Source organism: Hevea brasiliensis, chromosome 1, assembly GCF_030052815.1.
Source record: "Hevea brasiliensis isolate MT/VB/25A 57/8 chromosome 1, ASM3005281v1, whole genome shotgun sequence".
Classification (NCBI taxonomy): Eukaryota; Viridiplantae; Streptophyta; class Magnoliopsida; order Malpighiales; family Euphorbiaceae; genus Hevea; species Hevea brasiliensis.
Genome location: NC_079493.1, coordinates 39,142,455 through 39,149,569, shown reverse-complemented (window position 1 = coordinate 39,149,569; position 7,115 = coordinate 39,142,455).

The window sequence follows — 7,115 nt, the reverse complement described above, 5'->3', positions numbered from 1 at the left end:
TAGACATCTGTGGATTGTATTACAGACTTTAAGGGAGAAACAGCTATACACCAATTTGTCAAAATGTGAATTTTGGCTAAAAGAAATCTCCTTCTTGGGACATGTTGTGTCAGCTGAAGGGATTAAGGTAGATTTCAGCAAGATAAAAGCTATCCTTAATTGGAAGCCGCCTAGGAATATCACAGAAATTCACAGTTTTTTGGGTTTAGCTGGATATTACCGCTGGTTTGTGAAAGGGTTTTCTATGTTAGCTTCTCCACTGACCAAGCTGCTTCAAAAAGATGTAAAATTTCAGTGGATTGATAAATGCCAGTAGAGTTTTGATGAGTTGAAGAGGTGTTTGACTGAAGCTCCAGTCCTTACTTTACCTACACCAGGTAAAGAATACACAGTTTATAGTGATGCTTCTCACAATGGGTTAGGCTGTGTACTGATGCAAGATTGGAATGTCATTGCTTATGCATCATGCCAGCTAAAACCGCATGAGAGGAACTATCCGACACATGATTTGGAGCTAGCAGTTATTGTTTTTGCTCTGAAGATCTGGAGACACTATTTGTATGGGGAGAAATGCTACATTTACACAGATCACAAGAGCTTGAAGTATTTGGGCACCCAGAAGGAATTGAACTTGAGGCAGAGGAGATGGTTAGAACTGATTAAAGACTATGATTGCTTAACAGAATATCAGCCAAGGAAAGCAAATGTGGTGGCTGACGCCTTAAGTCGCAAGACTATGGCAAGTCTCAGAGTTTCTCCTTTGTCCATGGTACATGAGTTGAAAGCACAGCATGCCAGTTTAGAGATTGATGATGAGGGACAGACAGTAGTTGCATGGCATGTATAGCTAGTGTTGATTGATCAGATCAGAATGGTTGCTCAGAATGATGAAAAATACCATAAGCTACTAAAAGAAGTCCAGTAGGGCAAGAAACCTGAATTCTCTGTGAGAGATGATGGTTTATTGCTACATCAGGGCAGAATGTGTGTTCCTAATGATGTGGAATTGAGACAGATCATTATGAAGGAAGCACATGAGTCTCCTTTTACTATGCACCCTAGTGGAACTAAAATGTATAGAGGGCTGAAAGAGCATTACTGGTGGATGGGTATGAAGAAGGATATAGCTGAATTTGTTTCCAAATGCCTAACTTATCAGCAAGTGAAGGCAGAACATCAAGTTCCAGCTGATTTGTTACATCCATTGCCAGTACCATAGTGGAAATGGGAACGAATAACTATGGATTTTGTGATGGGACTTCTGAGGACACAGAATGGTCATGATGCAGTATGGGTTATAGTTGATAGACTAACCAAGTCTGCTCACTTTTTGCCAGTCCGAATGGACTATAGCTTGGAGAGATTGACCAGATTGTACATAAATGAGATTGTAAGACTGCATGGAGTGCCAGTATTGATTGTATCTGATGGAGATCCTAGGTTCACTTTTAGATTCTAGGGCAGTCTTCAGAGAGCCCTAGGAACTAGATTGAACTTCAAAGACAAGATTCCACCCACGCATGCATGGCCACCAAAGGGTAATTCAGATATTGGAGGATATGCTACGGGCTTGTGTGATTGAGTTTGAAGGTAGTTGGGATACACACTTGCCTTTGATTGAGTTTGCTTATAACAACACCTACCAATCAAGCATTGGGATGCCTCCATATGAAGCTTTGTATGGCAAGAAATGCAGAACTCCCCTATGTTGGGATGAAGTAGGTGAAAGAAAGATGATTGGGCTAGAAATTATTCAGCAGACAGAGGAAAAGATCAGATTGATCAGAGATCGACTCAAGGCTACATCAGACCGTCAGAAGTCGTATGTTGATCTGAAGAGAAGAGATATTGAATATGCAGTGGGTGATAAGGTATTCCTTAAAGTTTCTCCTTGGAAGAGAATTATGAGATTTAGCATAAAGGGGAAACTGAGTCCTTGTTTCATCAGACCATATGAGGTTCTAGAAAGAGTGGGTCCTTTGGCATATCAGTTAGCATTACCTCCAGAGCTAGAAAGGATACACAGTGTCTTCCATATGCCATGTCAAGGAGGTACAGATCTGACCCATCTCATGTACTATCAGTTGAAGAGATTGAGGTAAATCCAGACCTTTCATATGACGAAGAACCTATAGAAATTCAGGCATATGAGGTGAAGCAGCTTTAAACAGATACACCTAGTTAAAGTGCTATGGAACCATCATTCAGGCCAAGAAGCTACTTGGGAATGTGAAGAGGACATGAAGAGACAGCACCCACAGCTGTTCAGAAACTGATGCTAGGTAAAATTTCGAGATAAAATTTATTTTAAAGGGGGGAGAATTGTAACACCCCTATGTTCGGTAGTGCATTCTACTGTTCCAGTGACAGTGTCTGTCCGGACAGCTAGGATGCCTAGAACTACACTTAGATATGGGTGAGGAGACATAAAATAACGAAATAAAAGAAAAGAAAATACAAGAAAAACAAAGGAAAAATAATAGCAATGAAATGTAACCAAGTTAAACGAGTCGAGAACCATAGCAATGGGTGATCGCACCGGAAAGTTGCGGCGTGGACCGTTGACTAGCCCTGGACTGCGGGGAACCCTGAGAAATATTTTTAAGACTTAAATAAAAATTTATTGAAGTATAAATGATATTAGAAATGTCAAATAAAAATTAATTAATTAGTACAAAGAAAAACGAGAAATCCAAAAAACAACAAAACTTGGTGTTATCGAAAAATCGGGAATACAACCCGAACAGGGGCATTTTGGTCAATTGACACCCTGAGTTGGCTTTTAACCTAAATTTCCATAAAAAATAAGTAGTATTAAATTTTTGAAACCTATGAAAGAATTGCAATTATACATGTAATGAAATTTAGGGATATGTGGAGAATTAAATGCAATTATGAAAACTTTAGATTAAACTAATTTTAATTTGAGTTAGTGGAGGAGTATGTGTCATATAAAAGCTTATAAAAACAGAATTCCCTTCCATTATCTTCTGCCACCATCTACTTCCTTAAAGTTTGCCTTGGCCGAACCAAAGCTTGGAAGAAACCCTCCCATGGCCGCCTCACAAACAAGATCTCTCTCACCATGATCCAAGCTTCCATTTGTTAAAGTTCCTTCACTAAAGTTGTTCTATAAAGCTTGGGCAACATTTTGAGAGTAATAAAGGAAAGTTTTGGTGGAGTTTTGAAGAACTTCAAAAGTGGTAAGTGAGTGTTTTCAATTCTTGTTTCATTAAAAGTGTAACCAAGGTTGTGGGTAGTTGATTTGTGGAAGAATTTTTAAAGTTTGATAAATTAGTGGAAATGTACATTTTGGCAGCCATGAAACTTCACTATGAATAGTTTGTTCTTGCATGTAAATAGTGGTTTGTATGATGATTTAAATGTTTCATTGTATTGTAGTTGAATTCCGTGAGTATGGTTTGATTTATAAGCTTAAAAATTGCAAATGGAGGTTGATGGGTATGTGTAAACTTGTGGCAGCCTCATGAAGAGGATTGAAGTGTTTGAGTTTAGGAAATATTGTTGAATTATGTTGTCATTGATGGCAGCATGTATATACAAATAATTGTTTGAAGTTGGACATAGAAATGAGGTATGTCATGTGGTTAATTATTGTAATTGGACTTGAAAAATTTTGAGTTATAATGTGTTTGTTGAGAGTGGTTACAAGCTACCAAAATGACAAAAAATGTGAAGTAAAGTGTGATAATGTTATGGCACAAACCAGAATTGGCATGGAAGAGTTAATTTGGTAAGTGTTGGATGTGTAATTGGTAAGGATGAACAATGTGTAATAGGGCAGTGTATGTTTTGACTTAGAACCTTAAGTGTGTGGCTCCAATTGGTATGAGACCAATTGGAGGTAAAACTAGGCACAAAATGTGCCAACTTTCATGAAGGAAGCTTACCAAAATTCTGCCTAGAAGGTAACTTGAAAAATAACCAAATCCAGATTAATGACTTGAAAGCCTGAAAATTGACCATTTGGGTAGCAGTTATTTTTTTTAGCATAACTTACCCAAAATTGGTCCAATTGACCCGAAATTTTTATCATGAGTAGTTGAGACAAATATCTACAATTCTTATGAAGACACCAAAGCCCAGAAATGGCCAAAACCAAGCCAAATAGCTTGCACAAATTCAGGTCCAAAAACTGGCTGAACCAAAAGTAACCTAAAAATGACCTAAAGTTACCATTTTGGTACATTCTGTCCAGCGTTGGTAGATTGACCATAACTTGGTCTACACAACTCAGAATGACCTGAAATTTTGCCCTGCATGCAATAAGACATAGGCCTACAAGTTTGTAGTTTGGACCAAAACCCGAAAACTGAGGGAACTAGGTCGTCCGGCTAGGTCAAATTAGTATACCAAAATCTAGCAAATTATAATAAAATGCAATATACTTGAAAGTGAATTTGGTAACATGTACCAACACTATAAGGCCATAAAATGTGACATATTTGTAGCATTAAACCTCATTCACCTAGAGTGTATCGAGAGTCAACATTTTAGGTTAACTAAGGAAATAATAGAAATCAATAAATTAATTATTAAGACTTATTGTTAGAGACGGTTTAAATGAGTACTGAAACACTTCAAATTGTGTGTTTCAGTTAGCAAAGACTCAGGGAAGGGGAAGGAAATACTGAGTCAGGGCCAAGAGACATTTATCAGAGGTTTGTGCACAACAGTTATTTCTTTTGAATTTTTCAATTGAAATAAATTATGACTATTTGTCTATTATTGTTCAAATTGTGAAAAATTATCTTAATGATATTTGATGGATACTTATTGCTTGAAAAACATTGTAAATGGTTTGAAACCACAGTTATCATATATATTGATTGAATTTCTCGCTAGCATGTCTAGTGGGATGAATTGACTTTGAATTCCCTCTCTGGCTAAAGTGTTGAGGTGTGTGCTTGTTGAGGACTAATAGAATGAGTACTCATATTATTGCTAGCTAGCTATGTTATTCCTCATTATCCATTGGCTTTTGGGATGAATTGTACTTTGGAACATGATTAAGCAGTATGTGTGATTTATTGATATTTATTGTGATATTGTGAAATGGAGTTTAAATTCTTTATGACATTTACTGTCTTTGAATTTAACTATGGTTTTAAGTATCCACTATTTATGCAACTTATGATTTATGATTTAAAGTTGCATTTTGTTAATGTTGTGCACCACTGAGACATTGGCTTAGCGATAGCTTTTCATTGCTGTCGCAGGTAGACAGACTAACAGGGCAGCAGACTAGGCTGCTAGTGCTACATTGAGAGTTCATCGGGTATATTGAGCATACCATATTTTGCATTTTGTACTATAATGTATGTTCACTGTATGTATATATTGTTCTTAATTTTGAGCAGTTGTAAATTAAAATTGTAAATTAAATTTGTAAATTATTTTGGCTTGTAAATATTGTGATATATTTCTTTTATCTCAGCTTTTGAAAACACTAGAAAATTATTATGAATTTGAGTTGGCAAATATTGAGAAGCTTATTGTGTTGATTGGATATTGGAGTTTGGGATTGAAAAAAATATTGGAAGTGCCTTTTAGAGGTTTTTGAAGAACTGTTTTATTCAAAATACGGATGGCACTCTGCCAAAATTTTTACAAAAATTATTAATACTTCAAATGTGTTATCTGGTGTCATTTCAGTTAAAAAATTTTTTTTAACACCTGTAAATAGTGCTCACCACTTTTTAAAGAAGTAAGAAAAAGTTTAAAATCTCTTGTAGTGTATTTAATGGGTTATCAGTAGACGAAATTTGGTAATTCATTAGATATACTACAGGATCATGTTATGCCTTATAAAGGGATAGGGTGTGACATTATTAGCTATGTAAAATGTTGACCTTTTTTTCATAAATAATAGGTATACCAATTTTAAACACATGGCCATACCACATTTTGGGTCACAAATTTGTTGGCATTAGTTGCCATTTGAAATTCAAAGCTTATTCGGAGAAATTCCAAAATTTTATATTTTGTCTCTAAGGTTTATTGTTTCATTGGACCAATCTACAGTGGCAATTTAGCTAAACTTTCTTCACCAAAGTTATTCCTTAATATTTCTACTTTAATTCCCTTTTTGAATGACTCCATTTGGAGTTTTTTAGCTTAAGTTATAACATTTTTACCATAACTGGCTGGATTGGTCCATTTTCAGATTTCTGGGAAAACTTAGTTCTGGCAGTTTTGATGACCTAATTTTAGTTAGCAATTTGAATAGATTATAGTCAGAATTTGGGTTTGTGTTCTTCATGAAAGTTGCTCCACTATGTCTAAGCATTCCAATAGTTCAAAAATCAGGTCATTTGGACCTCTTGAAGGAACGGAAGAGTGAAAAACACAAGTTTATACCATTGAATTCAAAAATTTTCACCTAGGGTCACATGCATCATGCAAGATTTATTTTTATCTATTTGATTTCAATGATAAACAACATATTAAAACTCTTTTAATATGTTTTTGGATCTGTATTTGCCATTTAAGATTTTAAAATTAATCAGATTAATTTTAGAACCCTAGATTAAATCAAGAACGATTACACTAACCTCTTGATGCACTGCAGCGTGTCTGCGCCTTTGAGATTTGTCTTCAGGACACTAGATGTTGTCCCTCTAGCTTGTCCACACCAAGAACACCTATGGCAGCCCTTGAACAGCTTTGAAAGCCTTTTCTATTAATTAGAAATTCAAGTTCTGCCTTTTAAGAGATTAGAGATGTAAACAGGACACTAGAAACAATTTCTAGTGTTCTTAATTCAAGAGATTGATGGCTAATCTCTTTGAATTGATGAGAGATGAAGAAGAATAGAGGGAAGGCTGCAAAATGGCGTGACCAAGGAGTGTGGCTGCTGGTTGTATTTTATTTTCTCATAACAACACTTAAATAGCTAGGTTAACACATTAAACCCTAGCCACATGTCACCCTTTGATTAGCTCTAGGTTTAAGTGACCCAATCACATTGTGCCAAGTGTCAAACCTATATGTAATCTTGATTTTAATCATCTTATATGATTAAAAAACATTTGGCAAGCTTATGTGTTATGCCACGTGTCACCATCTCATGGTGCCACGTGTCACACTGCAAA